The sequence below is a fragment of the Orycteropus afer genome, unplaced genomic scaffold, assembly GCF_000298275.1.
Source record: "Orycteropus afer afer isolate SDZICR_OR568_19922 unplaced genomic scaffold, OryAfe1.0 scaffold00056, whole genome shotgun sequence".
NCBI lineage: Eukaryota > Metazoa > Chordata > Mammalia > Tubulidentata > Orycteropodidae > Orycteropus > Orycteropus afer.
In genome coordinates this window covers 374,712-397,849 of record NW_006921643.1, presented here as the reverse complement: position 1 = coordinate 397,849, position 23,138 = coordinate 374,712, and positions in this window count along the sequence as shown.

Here is a 23,138-nt window from a genome sequence, read left to right as displayed (position 1 = left end):
TGGGATCGGGCAGTGTTTTGTTCTGCTGTGCATGGGGTCGCTATGAGTCGGAAACGACTCGACGGCACTTAACAACAATAACAACACTATGATAAATGTTGATAAATATTACCCACATAAGGAAAAGTTCATAAACATCATACATGAAGAAAGCAAACGGTCATTAAAAAGACAGGAAAGGAAGAGAAGCCAAAATGGAGGTCAGTAGAGACTCTGAAACTTGATCTTGAATGGAGAGTAGAAAAATTGGATGGAAGAAATGAAATAAAAGAGCTGAACATTAGATTTCAAAGGGCAGGGAGAGAGGATAATGTAAAATATTATAATGAAATATACAAAGACCTGGAGTTGGAAAATCAAAGGGGAAGAACATGCTTGGCATTTTTCAAACTGAAAAAACAGACAATCAAATATTGAAGGATCCTGTGGGCAAAATATTGAATGATACAGGAAGCATCAAAAGAACATGGAAGGAATATACAAAGTCACAGTATCAAAAATAATTGGTTTAACCATTTCAGGAGGTAGTGTATGATCAAGAACCAATGGTATTGAAGGAAGAAGTCTAAGCTGCACTGAAGGAAGTTGCAAGAAGCAAGGGCCCAAGAATTTATGGAATACCCATTGAGACGTTTCAACAAACACATGCAATGCTAGAGGTTCTCACTTGTTTATGCCAAAAAATTTGGAAGACAGCTACTTAGCCAACTGACTAGAAGAGATCCATATTTGTGTTCATTCCAAGGAAAGGTGATCCAACAGATTGGGGAAATTATCAAACAATATCATTAATATCACATGCAATTAAAATTTTGCTGAAGGTAATTAAAAAATGTTGCAGTGGGACATTGATAGGGAACTTCCAGAAATTCAAACTGAATTCAGAAGAGGACATGGAATGAGGGATAGCATTGCTGATATCCAATGGATCTTGGCTGAAAGCAAAGAATACCAGAAAGATATTTACTTTTATTTTATTTACTATGTAAAGACAATCAACTATGTTGATCACAGAAAATAATGGACGACATTTTGAATGGGGATTCCAGAACACTTAATTGTGTTCATGGGGAACCTTTACATAGACCAAGAGGCAATTGTTGTAATAGCAGAAGGGAATAATAAATAGTTTAAAGTCAGGAAAGGTGTGCATCAGCACTGTATCCTTTCCTCATACTTATTATACCTGTAAATTGAGTAAATAGTCAGAGAAGCCAGATTATATCAAGAAGATCATGGTGTGAAGATTGGAGGAAGATTCATTAACAGCCTACAATATCCAGATGACACAACCTTGCTTACTGAAAATGAAGATGATTTGAAGCACTTACTGATGAAGATCAAAGACTTCAGCCTTCAGTATGGATTACACCTCAACATAAAGAAAACGAAAATCCTCACAACTGGACCAATAAGCAATATCCTGATAAATGGAGAAAATATTGTAGTTGTCAAAGATTTCCCTTACTTGGATCCACAATCAATGTCCATGGAAGTTGTTGTTGTTAGGTGCCATTGAGTCATCTCTGATTCATAGTGAGTGACCTCAAGTACAGCAGATTGAAACATTGTCCAGTCCTGTGCCAGCCCCATAAGCCTTGCTATATCTGAGGCCATCGTTGCAGTTATTGTGTCAGTCTGTTTTGTTGAGGGCCTTCCCCTTTTTCATTGTCCCTCTACTTTGCCAGCATGATATCCTTTTCTAGGGAATGGTCCCTTCTTACAAAATGACCAAAGTAGGTGAGATGAATTTTGGCCATTCTCGCTTCCAAGGAGCATTCTGGCTGCACTTCTTCCAGGACAGATTTGTTAGTTCTTTTAGCAGGCCATAGTATTTTCAGCATTCTTCACCGACACCACAACTCAAAAGCATCAACTCTTCTTCGGCCTTCCTTTTTCATTGTCCAGCTCTCACATACATATGAGGTGATTAAAAATACTATGGCTTAGTCTTCAAGAAAACATCTTTTCTCTTCAGCACTTGAAAGAGAATCCTTGCAGCAGACTTGCCTAATGCTACACAACGTCTGATGTCTTGACTGCTGCTTCTGTTGGTGTTGACTGTAGAACCAAGTAATATGAAGCCTGACAACTTCAACCTTTACTCCATTTATCATGATGCTCCTTATTGGTCCCATTGTGAGGATTTTTGTTTTATTTATATTGAGGTGTAATCCATTCTGCAGACTGTAGTCTTCAATATTCATCAGTAAGTGTTTCAAGTCATCCTCACTTTCAGTGAGCAAAGTTGTGTTGTCTGCATTACATAAATTGTTCAGGAGTCCTCCTCCAGTCCTGATGACACATTCTTCTTCATATGCTTCAGCTTCCTGGATTATTTGCTTAGCATACAGATAGAACAAGTATGGTGAAAGGATACAACCCTGATGCACTCCCTTCTTGATTGTAAACCTTACCGTGTCCCCTTGTTCTGTTCAAACGACAGCCTTCTAGTCTATGTACAAGTTCCTCATGAGCACAATTAAGTGTTCTGGAATTCCCATTCCTCTCGATGGTATCCTTAATTTGTTATGATCCATACAATCAAATGCTTTTGCATAGTCAATAAAACACAAGTAAACATATTTCTGGCATTCTTTGCTTTGAGTCAAGATCCATCTGACATCAGCAATGATATCCCTCATTCTATGTCTTCTTCTGAATCCAGCTTGCATTTCCGGAGGCTCTCTGTCAATATACTGCTATAACTACTTTTGAATTATCTTCAGTAAGATTTTACTTACATGTGATATTAATGATATTGTTCAATAATTTCCATATTCTTTGGAATGGGTACAAATAAACATCTTTTTCAGTTAGTTGGCCAGGTAGTTGTCTTCCAAATCTCTTGGCATAGCCAAATGAGGGCCTCTAGTGCAGCATCCGTTTGTTGAAACATCTCAGTGGGTATTCTGTCAATTTCTGGAGCTTTGTTTTTTGCCACTTCCCTCAGTGCAGCTTTGACTTCTTCCTTCAGTACCATTGGTTCTTGATCATATGCCACCTCCTGAAATGGATAAACAGCAACCATTTCTTTTTGGTACAGTGACTCTGTGTATTTCATCCATCTTCTTTTGATGTTTCCTTCATTATTCAATATATTGCACATAAATTTTTTCAATATTGCAACTCAAGGCTAAAATTTCCTCTTCAATTTTTCAGCTCGAGAAATGTTGAGTGTGTTCTTTTCTTTTGGCTTTCCAACTCCATGTCTTTGCACATTCATTATAATAATTGACTTTGTCTTCTTGAGCTGCTCTTTGAAATCATGTGTTTAGCTCTTTTATCTTGTCATTTCTTCCACTTGCTTTAGCTACCCTCCACTCAATGGCAAGTTTCAGAGTCTCTTCTGACGTCCATTTTGGTCTTTTCTTCCTTTCTCATCTTTTTAGTGACCTTTTGTTTTCTTCATGGATGATATTCTTGATGTCATCCCACAATTCCTCTGGTTTTCAATCATTGGTGTGCGATACATCAAATCTATTTTTTAAATGGTCTCTAAATTCAAGAGGGATATAATCAAGGTCATATTTTGGCTCTGGTGAACTTGTTTTAATTGTCTTCAACTTCAACTTGAACTTGCAAATAAGCAGTTGCCTGATCTGTTCTACAATCAGCTCCTGGCCTTGTTTTGGCTCAAGATATTGAGCTTTTCCATTGCTTCTTGGCATGTATGCAGTCAATCTGATTCCTGTGTACTCCATCTGGCAAAGTCTATGTATATAGCCACTGTTTGTGGTGTTGAAAAAAGACTTTGCAGTGAGTAAGTCATTGGTCTTGCAAATTCTGTTATGTGATCTCCAGCATTATTTCTATCTCTGAGGTCAAATTTTCCAACTACTGGTGATTATTCTTGTTTTCAACTTTTGCATTCCAGGCACCAGTGATAATCAATGCATCTTGATTGCATGTTTGGTCAATTTCTGACTTCAGAAATTGGTAAAAATCTTCAATTTCCTCATCTTAGGCTTTGGTGGCTGGTGCATAAATTTGAATAATAGTAGTATTAACTGGTTTTCTTTGTAGGTGTATGGATATTTTTCTATCACTGACAGCATTGTACTTCAGGATAGATCTTGAAACATTCTTTGCGATAATGTATGTCATGCCATTCCTCTTCAGTTGGTCATTTCCAGCATAGTAGATCATATGGTTGTCTGATTCAAAATGACCAAAACTCATCCATTTCAGCTCACTAATGCCTAGGATATCAATCTTTATATGTGTTATTTCATTTTTGACAAATTCCAATTTTTCTTTATTCATACTTCACACATTCCATGTTCTGATTACCAATGGATGTTTGCAGCTGTTTCTTTTCACATAGAGTCATACCACTTCAGTAAACAGAGGCCCCGAAAGCTCTCCTTTATCTATGTCATTAAGGTAGGTTCTACTCTGATGAGTCAGCTCTTTCCCAGTCATATTTTGAGTGCCTTCCAATGTAAGGGGCTGATCTTCTCACACTGTATCAGATAATGTTTCAGGGCTATTCATAAAGTTTTCCAGTAACATATCAGACAGTGTTTCACTACTACTCATAAGGTTTTCACTGGCCAGTTATTTGAGAAGTGGATGGCCTCTTCCTTCTTCTGAGTCTCTCTCAATATGGAAGCTCCACCTAAACCAGTCCACCATGGGCATCCCTGCTGGGACAGCGTCCAGCCTCACAGCAACATGTAAGCCACCACAGTATGACAAACTGACAGACAAGTTCATCTCCCTTAGCTGTTCCAACTGCTCCACTCACTTCCTGTGCTTCCCCTACTTGTTCCTGCAGGCCCTGTCTGTCACTACTCCCTCCCGCCTGAGGGCTGTCCTCCAACCTTCTCATCTATTCTAGCTGCTGGCCCTGTCTTTCCAAGGAAGTAGCAGTCAATAAATCAAAAGACATATTGCATTGGACAAACCTACTGTAAAGGGCTTCTTTAAAGTGTTTAAGAGCAAAGATTTCACTTTAAAGACTAAGGTGGGCCTGACCCACGCCAGGGTATTTTTAGTAGCTTCATATTCATGTGAGAGCTGGACAATGAATAAAGACGATCACAGAACAATTGATGCTATTCATTGTGTTGGTGAAGAATATAGAAGGTTTCAGGGAGCTTAGGTGGCATAGTGCCTAAGGCATTGCCAAATTACTAACCAGAAGGCTGGCAGTTCAAGCCTATCAGAAGGAATATTGGGAAATCTACTTGCATAGAGAAACCCACCTTGGAAATCAAAGGAGGTGTCATTATGAGTTGGATTCGACTCGGTGGCAGTGAGGTATTTTTTCGTTTGTTTGTTTGTTTATGGACTGCTAGAAGAATGAACAAATCTGTGTTGGTGGAAGAACAGCCAGACTGTTCTTGAGAAGTGAGAATGTCCAGACTTCAACTCTTATACTTTGATCATTTTCTTAGAAGGGACCAGTCCCTAGAGAAAGATATCATGCTGGGTAAAGTGGAGGATTCGTGAAGAAGGGGTAGACCCTCAACAAGATGGATTGACACTGTGGGAGCAATGATGGGGTCAACCATGGCAATGATTGTGATGATGGCACAGGACCATGCAGTGTTTCATTCTGTTGTGCATAGGGTTGCTATGAGGTGGAACCAACTTGATGACAGCTAACAATAAAAACAAGTAAAATTTCTCTGGGGTCCTCAATAAGTTTTGAGGTAAAGGGTCATGATATCATTGGAATCACCTGAGTAACTTATTAAAGCATATTGCTGGACACTATCTCAGAGTTTCTGATTGTGTAGGCCTGGGGTGGGACCTAAATGTTTGCATTTCTAACAAGTTCCCAGCTAATGCTAATGCTGCTGATCCAGGAACCACACTGGTGCAAAGATGTTGTACTGTGCCAACAAGATGCTCCCTTTAGGACCAAGGTATACTTATTTTCCACTGGCCAAAAATGACTACTTAATGACTCACAGCTGAGTCTCTCTTCAAGCACTATTCTTGGCAGAAGGAACTACCTCATCCAATGTTATCCCTCCTCTTAAGACACAGCACTCATCTAATAACTGCTTGCTGTGGCTATACAAAGCCTAGCCTCTTTGCCTTAATATGGGGCAACTCTGAAGGGCCTTCCCAGCATTGATGCTGGGTTCAGGTCAGATTCTCCTTGCATTTATATTGCAGCCCAACATCTCCCTCTGTGCAATCCTGCTTTCTTCACTCCTTTACCGGTGTTGTTCCCAAAAGAACTCAGTAATAAGCACAAAGTTCCATTCAGAGTCCTTTCCTTCCCAGGAACTCAGCTGTGAGTCATTAAGTAGGCAACATTTTTGGCCCGTTTTTGGATCAGCAGCATTAGCATTAGCTGGGAACTTGTTAGAAATGCAATGGTTTAACAAATGGGGAAAGATGGATCTGCTTTGGAGCCTGGGCAGTCCCCAGTCTCTCTAATGGGCATAGTGGAAGTTCTGATGTCTAGTTCTGAATCTAGACTTTCTTTGCTTCTGTGTATGTCAGGACAAGTTTGAGACCCAAACCTCCAGTTCTAGGACTATAGATTCCTCTGCCAAGAATCTTTATTGGTGTGTAACCTCCTGTAAGAGTGGTCCTTGGCAATGACCAGGGCCAGTCATCCTGACAATGGTGTGTTGAAGCCAGCTCACAGTTGCCTGCATAAACTGATTGTTGTAGTTTGGGGATTTTTTAATGCTGGTATTTAAGCACAGCCATATTAAGAATTGTTATATAAATTTCAAATTAAATAAATTATATTACGAACAAAGACAATAAATAAAACTCATCACTTCCAGAATATTTTACTACATTTTACTATTCTCTGTGTTTTTAAAGTTATTTATGTCTGTTGAATCTTATGTTAGAAATGCCATATATAATGACATGAAGCTATATACATTTCTTACTAACTTTATGTTAGATGACATGATGGTAGCTTGAAATCAACCATCATGGGAGTATTTATACCATACTTAATAAGTGATGGAAAATTAATTTAATAATGCAAATTAAGCTAAAAAGTATGCCATGTCTATAAAACACACACACGCACAAACACACACACACAAAACTCACTGCTGTCAAGTTGATTCTGACTCATAGCAATTCTTCCTTGGGTTTCTGAGGTGATATTTCAATGGCAGTAGATTGCCCAGTCTTCCTTTTGAGGAGTGGCTGATGGCTTTAAACTGCCAGTCTTCTGGTTAGCAGTCAAATGCCTTAGGCACTCCACATTAATAGCACAAAATTTGAGAAAATATTCTCCCAGTATTTGAAAATTATCATCTGATTCAGCATAGAAGCTGTTCAAGTCTGTTATGGTTTGAATTGTGTCCAAATATGTGTCATAAATCCTAGCCTTTATAATCCAATTTGGAGAATAGGTTATGTTTGTTATGTTAATGAGGTAGCTTTAGTATAGGGTATGTCTTGAGTTCATCTCTTTTGACATATAAAACCAAAAAAAAAAAAACAAAAAAAAACTCATTGGCGTCAAGTCAATTCCAACTCACAGTGACCCCTATTGGCTTTCCAAGGAGGTAACCCTTTATAGAGGTAGATTGGCCCATCTTCCTTCCTTGGAGCAGCTGACGGGTTTGAGCCACCAACCTTCTGGTCAGCAGTCAAATGCCTTAGGTATTACACCACCAGAGATCCTTTTGAGGTATAAAAGAGATTTAAAAAGTGAGTGAGGGAGCAGAGATGGGAGAAAAGAGATACCAAGCAACATGAAGATCTCCCAAGAGCAGAAACTCAAAGAGATGAGAACATTCCTCCATACCCAGCAAAGAAAGAAAGACTTCTACTAGAGCTGGCATCCTACATTTGTATCTCTAACTTCCTAAACTGTGAAAAATTAAACTTCTGCTTGTTAATGTCACCCACTTGTGGTATTTCTGTTACCTAGCAGCTCTAGATAACCAAGACAGGATTTGGTCCTGGATAGTGGGAGTGCTGCTCTAACAAATACCTAAAATGTGGAAGTGGTTTTGTAATTGGGTAATGGATAGAGGTTGGAAAATTTTTAAGTATCTAGTAATAAAAGCCTAGATATTTCTAAGCAAAACCTTAAAGGGGTAGTGTGTTTTCTCCTTGTCACTTATAGTAAAATGTGAGATGAAAGAGATGGACTTAAAAATGAACTGTGTAAAATGAAAATAAAACTTAAAGCCTCAGAAACTCTGTTGTACAAACTAAGTACATGTGTCCTAAAATTTTCATCAAGGCATGGATGTACAATATTTTGTTAAAGAGGTTAAGCTTGTGACTGATGGATTGAATCAACTATAACAGCAGAAAAGCCCTTAGCTTAGAATAAAGGGGACAGAGAAAGAAAGAAAGGAAAGATTGTTATCTGTCTCTTGGAATTTTACAAGCAAGAAACTAGCCAAAGGAGCTACGACTGTTGTCCTCCAAGAAAAGAAAAGAGCCATCCTTGGAGCAGCTTAGAGATCAGCAGAACTATTGGAAGGAGCATGGGAAGCAAGGCCTTCTGGGTTTCAAAGGGTGGGGCCACATCTCCTGGATCTCAAATCATGGAGCTCCAGTGTCCTAGGTTTCAAAGAATTGGATCATTGCAACTCAGTTCTGAAGTGTGGAGCTGACATTAAGGTGTGCCAGCAATGGGGTTGCTGCCCAAAGCTGAAGGGTTGGGGCTTCTATACTCAAAGGGCAGAAGAATGGAGCCTGCTGGGGCTGACAGACTGGGGTTGCCCTCAGATGGACTAAGAGAAAGGGGCTGTCCAAAGCTGAGGAAGCAGAGTTGCCATCCCAGTGGGCCTGGTAGGTGAAGCTGAAGCTCAAGGCCAAGGGGCCATCACCCAGAATCCAGAAGGAATGGCTAATATCTAGAGTCTGGAGGGAAGCACAATGCCCATATAATTCCAAGGAAAAAAAATTCTTGAGAGCTAATATCAATTGATCTGCTGGGTTTTGGACTTGCTTAGTGCCTGTTATCAGAAGGAAGATGGGGCAATCTACTTCCGTAGTGATACTGCTTCGGAAACCCAAGGAGGGGTCGCTATGAGTCGGGTTCGACTCTACGGCACATAACAACAACAACAAGTGCCTGTTATACCTTCTTTACCTCCAATTTCTCTCATTTGAAATGTCTACCTTGTCCCTGTTCCGCAATTGTACTTTGGAAACAGATAACTTGTGTTATAGATCTCACAGGTTCAGAGATGAAGAGAAATTTTTGCCCCAGCATGGAATATGCTTCAACTCTTACCCATATTTGATTTAGATGATGCAGAAGATGAGATTTTGGACTTGGAGTTGGTTTAAGACTTTTAGGATGGTGTGATGGGAAGTTTTGCATGTGGGAAGGACATGAATTTTGAGGGGCCAGAGGGGGGAATGTATGGATTAAATTGTGCTCTCAAAAAATGTATGTTGTAAATCCTTATCTCTATGCTTGAGGTTATAATCTCACTTGAGAATGAGTTGTATTTGTTATGTTAATGATGCAGAATTAGTATAGGATATGTCTTGAGTCCATCTCTTTTGAGATATAAAAAAGATTAAATAAACAATCCAGGGAGCAGAGATGGGATAAGAAAGGTGTCAAGCCACATTAAGATCACCCAGAACAGAAACTTAAAGAGACAAGACCCTTCCTCCAGAACCAAGCAAAGAGAGAAGGCCTTCCCCTAGAGGGAGCTCTGGTAGCATAGTGGCTAAGGCACTTGACTGCTAACCAGAAGGCTGGTGGTTCAAACCCACCAGCCACTCCTCAGAAGGAAGACGGGGCAATCTACTTCCGTAGTGATACTGCCTCGGAAACCCAAGGAAGGGTCGCTATGAGTCAGGTCTGACTCAACGGCACATAAGAACAACAACAAGAGCCACCCTGAAATTGGACTTCTAGCCTCCTAAACTGTGAGAAAATAAACTTTTGTTTGTTAAAGTCATCCACTTAAAGTCACCCACTTGTGGTATTTCAGGAGCTCTGGTGGCATCGTGCCTAAGGCATTTGACTGGTAACCAGATGGCTGGTGGTTCAAATCCACCAGTCACTCCTTGGAAGGAAGATTGGGCAATCTACTTCTGTAGTGATATCACCTCAGAAACCTAAGGAGGGATCGCTATGAGTCAGATTTGACTCAATGGCAGTGAATTTGGTTTTTGTTTTGTGGTATTTCTGTTAAAGCAGCACTAGATAATTAAGACAATGTCTTTGACAGATGATTGAAGTTCTGACATACATCTTAATTGTTTTATTTTCATCTTGGTCATTAACCTAAATGAAAATACCAACTAACTTTCATGCCAGAACTATACTTGTTTGTCAATTGCAACCATAATTTAGCTACTGATGCAAGGGTTCAGCAAAAATAGATGACAGGCTTCTTAAGAATCTATTGGCTATAAGGAATTTACAATTAAGAACATTGCATATATTATTATTATTTGTGTATTTTATGTTGCACATCTTTTATATCAGTAAATAAATAAACTTTTGAGTGTGACACTTCTCTCTTTCACTCTCCAGACAAATACACACGCACATACACATCAGAGAGCTGGTTTTTAAACATTTACTAGGTGCTGTAGTGCTCTGGTAGCATAATGCCTAAGGCACTTGACTGCTAACCAGAAGGCTGGCAGTTCAAACCCCTTAGCCACTCCTCAGAAGGAAGGTTGGGCAATCTACTTCTGTAGTGATACTGCCTCGGCAACCCAAGGAGAGGTCGCTATGAGTTGGGTCCGACTCGACAGCACAAACAACAACAACAAGTAGTGCCTAAGGCATCTGACTGCTAATCAGAAGGCTGGCAGTTCAAACCCACCACCCACTCCTCGGAAGGAAGGTTGGGCAATCTACTTCTGTGGTGATACCACCTCAGAAATCCAAGGAGGATTTCTGTGAGTTGGATCCGACTCAATGGCAGTGTTTTTTTTTTTTTTTTTTTTTTGTTAGTGGACCATTGGTCATCTACAGTCTTGAAAGTACCCTTCAGAAAACAGCAAATCCAGGTGACCAAGGGCTTAAACAATGGCTGAAATATATTCAAAAATAGATAATAAGGAGATGAGTTAATATCTTCCATCCCAGCTTAGGAACTGAAAATTTCATTCCCTAAACTGGGATATCATCAGAAGTTCTTCCATTCCTCTTAGCTCTTTGCTAATGGTAACTCTATGCTTTATCCAGTATTGTGTTTAGAACTCTGAGATTCTTCTTTATCTGGTCCTTTAAAAAAAAAAAAAAATTCTTGCTCTATTTATTCATATCTTGTAATACGAACACTTTGATGAATGTTGGGATAGAGAAGAAGACATGTTCCTGCTCTTGAGTAACTCAAGCCTAACAAAGAATATATACATATACACAAGCAATAACATATAGTGACATATGCACAGATCTAAGTATAAAGAGAATTTCATCAATGTGTATTGGACAGAACTACTGAAAATGCCAGGTGACTCACTGTGAATTAAGGAAACTTTAGAGAGTAGAAGATATATAAGCAGTGTCTTTGCAGGATACCTGGAACCTTCCAGGTAGGAAAAGGTGCCAATTGAAAAGAATATTATGTACAAAGTCACAGAAGCAATTCAGGAGACAGCCTTTGATTTTGGATCATGAGTACTATGCAGAGCACTTTCCCCTGGCCCTGAAGAGCACATGTTGTCCAATCAGCATTAGGTCTGCAAGCACCAGAGAGAAGCCAGCTGGCTTATGTGAGAATCACAGGCCTGGCTAAGGCTGTGCTCACAGGCTGTTGTAATCCCCCTGATCTAATTGGACACTATTTCTATATTCCTGTGCTCCCACAGCTTTGTGTGATGGTTTAGAGGTTTTATGATTAAACTGATTGGAAGGTGAGTCTATAGAACTGACATCCCTGAAAATCTTCCAAAGACAGGACTTATCTTCTTCCTTGTTTGAAATAGTTTGGATATACCTTCTTGGTGGAAGGTGCTGAAAGAATATCAACTGACCTGCAACCTTTTCTCTCTGACTCTATGATCATAGCTGGAGTTGGTCCACTCACTCTCAGTTTGGAATATTGTATAGAATGAAATAAAGTCCTGGCAAAAATCCTAGAAGCTCTAGCAGCCTTGCTAAAAAGCTGATCCATTTCGCCTTCAGCAAAAGACGTTATTATGGCAATGAAATCACAACATAGCACAAGTCCCTCCAGACCCCAGTGTAGCCATAGCTTCCATCTTACTCTCTGGGACCATGAGGTTTCAATGAGCAGCCAGGAGCAATGTGGAGACAGCACAGAGTTACCACACGAGAATGCTCTGTCTTAGCTGTCGCATCACTGAGGAAGACTGACAGACTCCAAGTTGACAGGCTCTTTCAGATGTACCTCATCATAATAACTTTTGTTTGTATTTCTGTTTCCCTGTTAAGACTGACAGCTCCTTCAGGACTAATACTGGGTATGACTTGTCTCTGCATCCTGAGTGTTGGGTGGTTAATTAGTTCATTGGTTGGATGGATAGATGTATGAGTGCATGTTCCATCTTGCTGTACAAGAATTAATAGTAAACCAAAAAAAAAAAAAAAAACTTTTAGTAGATGCTTAAACATGTAGTAGGTATATTTGTAATTGTTCTTTATGAATTATCTTATTTAATCTTCATAACAATCCTATGGGACATGTATAACTATGATCCCTATTTTATAAATGAGGAAACTCTTATTTCAAAAAGATTAATCACTTTCTCAAGATCACTAACAAGAAGATTATCACAAGATAACTAATGAGAGGAAGAACAGGGATTCAGATTCAGGTCTATCTGACTCCAGAGTCTTAATCCTCAAACACAATTGAGTAAGGGAGAGGATTCAGAAGGGAGGTGAGTAGAAGATTGTTGATATTGTGCTGGTCTGTGCCAGTCAGTGAGGAGATGAGAGGATGTTTCCAATTCAACCTTCATCCTTTGCCCTTCCTCTGCCTTTGCTCATTAAGCTGAAAAGATCAGCTTTGCAAATTACTTCCTTCATCAGCTTGCCTGAACCTTGTATGACTTATCCCAAGGAAGCAAGTAAAACAGAAATGCCCACATCAATGCCAGGCTGCCAGGGTAGCTATTTCCATATGATGTAGCTGCCTGTTCCCTGATCCTTGTAGGTTAGCTAGCCTTGCTTGAAGTCTACACAGGGGCTCTCACTGGCATTTTGAAAGGCAAAGAAAATAAGTTGAATAAGAAGCAGATTTGCAAGTAAGCAGGAAGCCACATAGAACTCTTGCCAAGAGGAACTACAGTATTCAGTGTTCAGTTAGAAAGTATAATGGAAAAAGACCCTTGGAACAAGTTACAGGGCAAGGGGAAGCAGTTCCATTATATTTGAAAATGGGGTACATAGTGCTCCTCCTTTCAGATTATGAGGTCAGAATGTTAAATGGATCATCAGTGTGGATGTTGACGACCCTGTGAAGGGGTGGAGAGAATCAATTGTGCTAATCTTCCAGGCAATGTTCCAGGCATTCCATATGTGTCATCTAATTTAATATTTCAAACATTTCTTTGAAAATATAGAGATTTATAAAGGTTAATTGGCTTGCCTAAAATTGTCCAGCTTTTAATTTGTTGAGTCATATTTGAAAGCCAATTCTGCCAGGCACCAAGTGCTTTGCACTACAAGTCCTCTTTGGACAAATATTTCAAATATTCTCCTTCTGGGAGTCAAGTGTAACCAACTCCAGTAAAAATCAGGTATCCATTAGTCCTAGGCAAACACTGTAGATCATACAAATCAAGGGATGTTGGAAAGGCTATTAGACAAGGTATCAGAAGACCTGAGATGTAGTTCCTAGGATTTTTGGTAATGAATATATGCTCTTCTTCTTAAACTTTGAGCCAGTATTTGCAAAGAAATTATAATAAAGCCTACCACATAGTTAATGTGTAATAAAAGTTGCATCTTATTATTTGAAACCCTAAAAATTGTTTGAAGAATCCTATAAATGTTTTCATAGTTGGGAATCACAATCTTAGGCAATCTGTGTAGTTTTTTCAAGTTATAACATTCTATGATTCTTCTGCCTTCTCCATTCCCACTTTCCAGATTTTCCTGGAAAGTTAGAAACTTCATGAAAGCATAAAATTCACTCCTAATATCCTTATTTATGGGCAGCCAGAGTTGACATCCATTAAATTTCCTTCTATTCTATGATCCTATGTGTTTGTTTATATATTAAATATTATCTTATATAAATGACTCCTATCATATTTTTTTTAATTTAACTTTATATCCTAAGTACTTTCTCACATCTTTAAATTTTTTCCCAAATATAAGTTCTAATAAATAAGGAACAATCCATCATTTAGATATTTTTATGATGCTGGACATTTAGCTTGTTTACAACTTTTTCCTAAAAGAAATAATGCTTCAGTTAATGTCTTTGTGCAATAAATCATAGTATATTAAATCGTTTCCTCAGGACAGGGACTTTTGTACACACCATCCAACTTCTTGGCTTATAGGGCTATTTGACAATTGAAGCTATTTCTTTAAAGATTTTTTTTTTTAAATATTTCTATTTGGTTAGTATATTTACTTAACACCAATATTTATAAAAGCATTTCCCTGCTGCTTTCACAGATGAATTTTTGGATCCTTAGTGGCTAAAGCACTTGACTGCTAACCGGAAGGCTGGTGGTTCAAATCCACCAGCCACTCCTCGGAAGGAAGGTTGGGCAATCCTACTTCCGTAGTGATACTGCCTCGGAAACCCAAGGAGGGGTCGCTAGGAGTCAGGGCCGACTCGACGGCACATGACAACAACAAGAACATTGTTTGTTAATGTTTACAAGAATGGGAATTCCAGAACCCCAATTGAACCTGTACATAGACCAAGAGGCAGTTGTTCAGACAGTACAGGGAATATTGCGTGGTTTAAAATCAAGAGAGGTGTGCATCAGGGTTGTATCCTTTCACCTTACCTTTTCAATCTGTGTGCTGAGCAAATAATCTGAGAAGCTGGACTATATGAAGAAGAACATGACATCAGAATTGGAGGAAGACCCATTAACAACCTTTGATAAGCAGATGACACAACTTAGCTTGCTGAAAATGAAGAGGACATTAAGTAGTTACTGATGAAGATCAAATACTATAGCCTTCAGTATTGATTACACCTCAACATAAAGAAAACACAAATCCTCACAACTGGACCAAAAAACACCCTCATGATAAGCAAAGAAAGTATTGATGTTGTTGATCATTTCATTTATTTGGATCCACAACCAAAGTCCATCTAGCAGCATCAAGGATTCTAATGAAATATTGCACTGGGAAAAATCTTCCACAAAAGACCTCTTGAAAGTGTTGAAGAGCAAAGATGTCACTTGAGGAGTAAAGATTGGGCAATCTACTTTTGTAGTGACACTGCCTCAGAAACCCAAGGAGCTGTCACTATGAGTAGGATATGACTCAACGACAGTGAGTTTGGTTTTGGTTTTTGAGACCCAAGACATGGCATTTTCAATCACTTCATATGCTTTCAAAGATTGGACAATGAATAAGGAAGGTCGAAGAAGAAATGATGCCTTTGAATTATAATGTTGGCAAAGAATATTGGATATACTATGGGCTGCCAGAAAAATGAATGAATCTGTCTTAGAAGAAGTATAGCCAGAATGTTCCTTAGAAGTGAGAATGGTGACACTTCATCTCACACACTTTGGACATGTTATCAGGTACGTCACCAGTCTCTGGAGAAAGACATCATGTTTGGTAAAGTAGATGTTCAGCAAAAAAGAAGACCCTCAATGAGACAGATTGACACAGTGGCTGCAATAAAGGGCTTAATTATAGCAAGGATTGTAAGAGTGACGCAGGACTGCACTGTGTTTCATTCTGTTGTATGTGGGGTCGCTAAGTGTTGGAACTGATAATGATGGCACCTAATAACAACATTGTATTCCCCAAGGTCCCTGGGTGGTGAAAATGTTTGTGCTTAACTTATCACCAAAAGGTTGGTGGTTTGAACCTACCCAGCAGTGCTGCAGAAGAAAGGCCTTATGATCTGCCTCTTTAAAGATTACAGTGAAGAAAACCCTCTAGAGCCCTTGTACTTTGTAACATATGAGGTTGCCATGACTTGAAATCGACTGAACAGCCACAAAGTTTTTATTTTCATTGTTTTTCCCTTAAACTATTGCTTTCTTATCTTCTGTAATTTAGTATCACAGAGAAAATGTTGGAGTCCATCAAAATATATATTTCTTTGTGGGTCATCTGAAAGGATGCTTGTAGAATTGTTTTATTTTTCCTTTCAGTTTAAATATTTTATTTCAGATGTCTATCTAGGTATGGTTCATTTTCCTGATTGTATATGGAAATGTGGTGGGATTCCTCTTCCAATATCTTGCTATTAAAATCTCACTTAAAAAAAAAAAAAAAAAAAAAACCTCTGCAGAATTTACCTCAATTTTGTTCTTGATTATTGATTGATTGATAGTAATGATTCTGAATTTTCTCTGTAAAATTCTTATAATTGTTAAGTGGAATATCTATTCAGTATTTTCTCTATATAGGATCACTCTCATAGTTTTTATATTTGTCCTGTTCCTCTAATTATTAAATATATTATTAAGTTTGTTTTTATATCACAGAATTGAGTTTTTGTGCAATTTCTTATCTTAAATTCTTCCAATGTAGATTTAATTCTATATTTTAGTTTACCTGAAATCTTTATTTTATCTATCTTCCCTTCCATCTTATTATGCTGACTTTTCACTTTAGCATACTCCATCCTTGTGATTTTTTTGTTCCTGTTTCATAAAGGCCCTATCTCCTGGCATCTTGTTAAGCATCCAAATAACTTTCTAACTTTTTTTTTTCTCCTGAATCCTGTAGTAAATTATCTTCAGAGATGTGTTATTCTTCTGCATTTTCAAAATAATATAATCTTTTGACAATCCTGTATAATCTTGTATTCTCATAGATCCTATGTAGCCTTTGTTCTTGTATGCTTAAATAAACCCACTGCCATCTAGTTGATTCTGACTCATAGTGACCTTATATGCTTAAATAATATATGCTTTATCCACTGCCAGATGTTACTATATTTGTTAGCTACTTTTGGTGACTTTGAACACTAATAAACTTTTCTTCTCATACTTAATAACCAGAGATCAAAAGTACATGCATAGTTCTCAGCCCAATTACTTGTTTCTAGTAGGCACTACACCACTGTGGGTCCTTAGCCTGAGATGGACATCCTCCTGCCTTCCTGATTCCTCAAGTCTGAACAAATGGAGAATGTGACAAACTATCATTCTGGGTACACCTTATTGCCAGGGCATTTCTCCTCATGTGTACCTGAAGTTTTTGTAATTGAAAAGCAATAACAAACCAACAACAACAACAAAAAAAAAAAAACACCAGAAAACAAAACAAAAAGCCCCCAAAGACAAAATGTTTGCACTCATGTACATGTACAAAGACACACACACACACACACACATACGCACAGATACATTCCTCTTCCCCTATACCCCTATACATTGTCTTTGTTTCCTCAGAGCTTATGTATTTGAATAATATAAAATGTACTGAAAAAATGTGTGTGAGGAGTGTATTTAATGAATGAAGGAACAAATTTGTCTGCTAAAAAAGCAGCACCATGCAGATGGAAGATAATCATCCAGTTTCTTGGTTATGCTTCTAAGCCAGGAGAATAGGGATAGACAAAAGTTCTGCTTACTTATTTTTGAAAGGGAAAAGTGTTTTTATGTGTGAGTTAGTTGAAAAGTTGTGTACAAGGCTATGACAAGATTTTATCTTAAGCCAGAAGACAACAATCTAGGAACCAAAATGTTCCACTGTTTTTTTATGGGGTTACAGGGACTATGCTAAAACATTCTACACTTCATTCAATTCTTCCAAGGTTAGAAGCAAGCTTTACTGCTCTGGCCCCCTTTATCAACTTTCCCTTATCATTAACTTCCTAGTATCTTCTGCCTCTTCCATTTTTCCAATTTCATATCATTTAAAATCTTCAAGTCTTTCCCTTATACCACCATGTTCTCAAACACTCCTCTTACTAAGATGAATTCTGTGCAACAATGAAGTGATCTTGCTGTAGCAATGAGATGTGAAAATAATCATTTTCTTCTACATGTCTCTAATTTACAACACATGTTGTTGTTGTTGTTGTTATGTGCCATCAAGTCGGACCTGACTCATAGCGACCCCTCCTTGGGTTTCCGAGGCGGTATCACTACGGAAGTAGATTGCCCATCTTCCATCCGAGGAGTGGCTTTTGGGTTTGAACCACCAGCCTTCTGGTTAGCAGTCAAGTGCCTTAGGCACTACACTACCAGAGCTCCCTTATAGCTATCATCAATTTCTAATGTAGTGGATAGTTATACTTAATTATTTTTTACTTCATTTCCCACTAATGTGTTTAGTGGAAGTGATTATTGGAGATGTGATTGAAGTACTAGAAATGTCATTTGGGAGACACGTGGTTTGTTTTAACCCAAGAGCTACATCCATCAATGGAGAAATAGAGGCATCCCCACATGGGATAGTGGATGCTAGTCCCCCATTTCATATGTGCTCATGCATGTGCAAGCATGTGGTTAAAGAGGTTATTAGTTATGAATCTCTGTGTGGAAACAATCTGCATAAAAAGTTTCAAGACTCATTAAAACTGTGTAAGTTATGAAATGACAAGCTCCATAGACCTCTAAGTGAATAATGTTCCCTTCAGTGACTTTGTACATTTCAAGATGTAATGATCATTCAGAACTCATTACCATCTGAAAAAAATTGGGGAGTTGGTAGAAAATTGGCAATTGTCTTTCATTAACATTGGTTAATTCCTGACTTTGGAGGCAAAAATAGAAATTGTAGGAGGAGGAATAAATGCCCAAATTCACTCCAGTCTCTCCTTCCTAATTCTCTTCTGTTCTCTCCTTCCTTACAGTGTGACAAACCTTCTCTTTCTTTCTTTCCTCTCCACGTATGTTTTTCAACTCTTTTTCTGTCAAATGCTCTAAGCAAGTTTCCCTTCTTACCCACTGAAATATCTCTTCTTATTTTAATTTCATCTTTTTCCAGAAACCTATGTTGGACTTGACCCAAATTCCAGCCTTAGATATCCCTTCCCTTCTACCAAAATCAAATCATCTAGAAGAAAATGATAAGAGTGAGCATAAACAAGTATCACCTTGAATGTGAATTGTAAAACTATAATTATTGATAACTTAGAACCACCAAAAATTTTAAAAGTGTATCTATGGCATGGGAGCTCTAGTGGCATAGTGCCTAAGCATTTGACTGCTAACCAGAATACTGGCAATACAAACCCACCAGCCACTCCTCTGAAGGAAGGTTGGGCAATCTACTTCCACAGGGGTATCACCTGGGAAACCCAAGGAGGGGTTGCTATGAGTCAGTTCTGACTTGACAGCAGTGTGTTATCTATGGCATATTGTCATATACTGAAATTCATAGAGATCTTTTCTATCCAACTGTGAATAATAATAATAATACAATAATGGCTTATATAAATTTTATAATTATAAATATAATAATAGTTTATAGAGGTTCTATTATATGACAAAAGCACCCTGGTGGCACAATCATCGAGCTCTTGGTGGTTAACTGAAAAGTCATTAGTTTGAACCCATCAGTGGCTGCATAAGGGAAAACAATCTGGCAATCTGCTCCCAAAAGATTACTACCTAACCAAAAGAAACCAAACTCACTGCTGTCAAGTCAGTTCCAACTCATAGCGATCTCTCCTTGTGTTTCTGAGGTGGTATCTTTACAGAAGTTGATTGCCCAATCGTCCTTCTGAGGAGTGGCTGGTGGGTTTGAACCACCAGCCTTCTGGTTAGCAGTCAAATGCCTTAGGCACTATGCCAGCAGAGCTCCCAGGAAAGCTTATAAGGATAATTTTATTCTGTTCTGCAGAGTCATTATGAGTCAGAGTCAGTTAAACACACAACAACATTGCATGACAAGGAGTCCCTGGGTGATGCTCAACTACTAACCAAAAGGCCAGTGACCCAAATCCAACTAGAAGTACCTCAGAAGAAAGTCCTGGAGATCTACTTCCATGAGACTATGTTGTAGCCATTGAAAACATTATGGAGTATAGTTCCAGAATCTCCATGAGTCAGGATCAACTCAGCAACTAGTGGTTTTTGGTTTGGTAAGCAATGCAACAACCTTAATTTTATGGATGATGTGGAATCACTGGTGAGCTGTAAGGAGGAAAGTGATGGGATCCAGTTCTTTTTTCTGCATGCAGAGTGGGAGGTGGGAGTGGATGGAGATGTGTTGATGGTGGCAGGAAATCAATCAGGAGACTACTGCCATGGTTGAGGTAAGAAACAAACTTAGAACAAATGCAGAGGAGGGATGTCCCCTGAGCATCTTCAGAAAGCACAAACACACACCATCCTCTCAGCTAACATTTATAGTATAACCAAGTATAACCAAGGAACACAATATAAAAATTTCGAGAGATTGTTTGTGATCTTTTCTGACACGCTCAACTTTATTTAATTCTAAAAGAACACTTTTCATTTGGCCCTATTTCCCCCTTTGCATTTTATTGTTGTCTATAATAGTGAGAACTATCCCAAGAAATATCTGCACAATGATTTCCACTTAAAACAATTCAACATCTTATTTTACCATGTTCCCCTTTCATTTTGAAACAAGGTTGTTGTTTATATGAATATAGAACCCCAATGAGTCTCATCTGAAAATAGCTCTGTTTACCAAATACCAGTTTAATATTCCTTCAGTGGAAGGTCTCTCATAGGGAAACCATCTCACAAATTGTCAAGCTCCTCTTGTGAGCTTTTGTAGCAGTTTCTGAAACAAATCATGGGCCTGCAGTGCCCTCTCCTGGTATCTTGAAGTTATAGTTTGACATCATAACTTTACAAGCACTGAAATTTTTTTTCCAAGAGAAACAAGCCATTGAGATTTGTGCTCTCTACCTATTGTTGTTATGTGCCATTGAGTCGGACCTGACTCATAGTGACCCCTCCTTGGGTTTCTGAGGCAGTATCACTACAGAAGTAGATTGCCCAAACTTCCTTCCAAGGAGTGGCTGGTGGATTTGAACCTCCAGCATTCTGGTTAACAGCCTTAGGCATCACACTACCAGACCTCCCAGCCTTACGGAGAGTGGGCTGAAATGGCGGGTTAAAGAAAATGCTATTTTTTTTTTTTCATGGGCAAGTAAAGGAGAGAGCTGAAGTATTAAACAAAACAGACAAAAAAGGCTTCATTTCCTTTCTGAAGCTGAGTTAACATATTAGCTTCGTCTCTTGCTTACTGCATGACATTGGGCAGGTTTTTCTCCCTTTGTTCTTCACTAACCATTGTGAGCACTGGATGTGATCATGCATCTAATGGCATCAGCACATGGTGAATATTCAATGTGTGTCAGAAAACTCCAAAGTTTCCTTAAAGGAGTATAATCCACACAACTTTTCTGAGGAAAAAGATCCATTAGAAAATATCAAGGGCCTTGTGATAGTTGGAGCTGTGTGTCAACTTGACTGACCCACAAATCTGTGTGGTTTAAGCAGTTGTGATATGGGTTATTCCCATGATGAGATCGGATGTATATGTTTTGAGCCACCAATCCATTGAAAGGGAGTTTCCCTAGGGGTGTGGCCTGCTTCCGATATATTTATGAACATCCTGGGAATAGAGACACTCTTCTGTGAATCGGGATCCTGTTGTGCTGCCTACAACTGTCCATGAGTGAACAATCCACCATTCGGCCTGGAGATCTTGGATTCATCATTTGTTGGAGTCAACAGCCAGCATACTGCCTGCCAACCTTGAACTCGTCAGCCCCTGCAGCTGTGTGAGTCAGGAAATTCCTCCAGCTTGATGTTTGACCCAAGAAATTGGGATATGCCATCTTCTATAAGCGTGTGAGCACTTTTCCTAAAATAAATTTCTCTTTCTCTATATGTTTGTATGGGAGCTCTGGTAGCATAGTGGCTAAGACACTTGCCTGGTAACCAGATGGCTGGCGGTTCAAACCCACCAGCCACTCCTCGGAAGGAAGGTTGAGCAATCCTACTTCCGTAGTGATACTGCCTCTGAAACCCAAGGAGGGGTCGCTATGAGTCGGGTTTGACTCCATGGCACATAACAACAACAACAACAACAACAACATATGTTTGTATAAGATTTACTGGTTTTGATTCTCTAGAGAACAGAGCCTAACACAATTTGGTACTGGGAGTGATTCTAGAGAGACAAAATCATAAGGATGGGCTTCCTTAATTTGTTCTCACTTATTCTGTTTTGGTTCTCCAATTTGATTCATCATAAAGACACTGGTGATGCTGCCTCCATTAGTAAAGAGAGCCCTGCTAATCCCTGGTGTGAGGTGGCAACATTGATATGCAAAATAGCACTACCAACAGATTAAGTACTTTTGAGAAGTGAAGGTTTGGGTGATCACATATTTGATACTTTTCTGCAATTTTGTCAGCATGAGGAGTATAAGGAAGCTAGTTGTTTGGTCCTACTCATGCTAGACAAAGTAGTGAAAGAGAGAGATGAGTTCAGGGCTGCTGAGTCACAGCTCAAGCACCATACAAAAGACCTCAGTGTTTCCAGTTGTGCTCTGAAAGAAAGCCTTATTTCTTCTAGTAACAGAGCTGATATTGCCAGAAACCAAACCCAGAGTCTTATTGTAAGGGTGGCTGAATTACAATGCCAATAATGTTGCCAATCCAGAATGGTGTCTGAAGTTTAAGTGAGGGCATTGATTGGGAAAAAATGGGATCCTGAAACCTGGAATGAGGACCTATGGGCAGATAGTCAGGAAGATCAGGATATGGAGCCTGTAAATTCTGTTACATCCCTCCCATCTGAAAGGATTACTGTAAAACCATCATCTCTTCCACCTTGGTTTGATAGGATTAACCCGATTGTTCCTGCTGGGTCATTGCCTGAGATAGATGCCATGGAAGACATTGCTGAATGTTCTCAGGAAGTTCTCCAACCACTCATTTTTGCTGCTAGACCTATAACTAAACTGAATTCCAGATGAACCCCAAAAGGTGAAATATAAAGTGTGACTGAGGAGGTGGTATGCTATACCTGAAAAGACTTGATTTTGCTAATATGTACAGGCAGAAACCTGGAGAATATGTGTGGGTATGGCTACTGAGGGTGTGGGATAGTGGTGCAAGGAATGTAACATTGG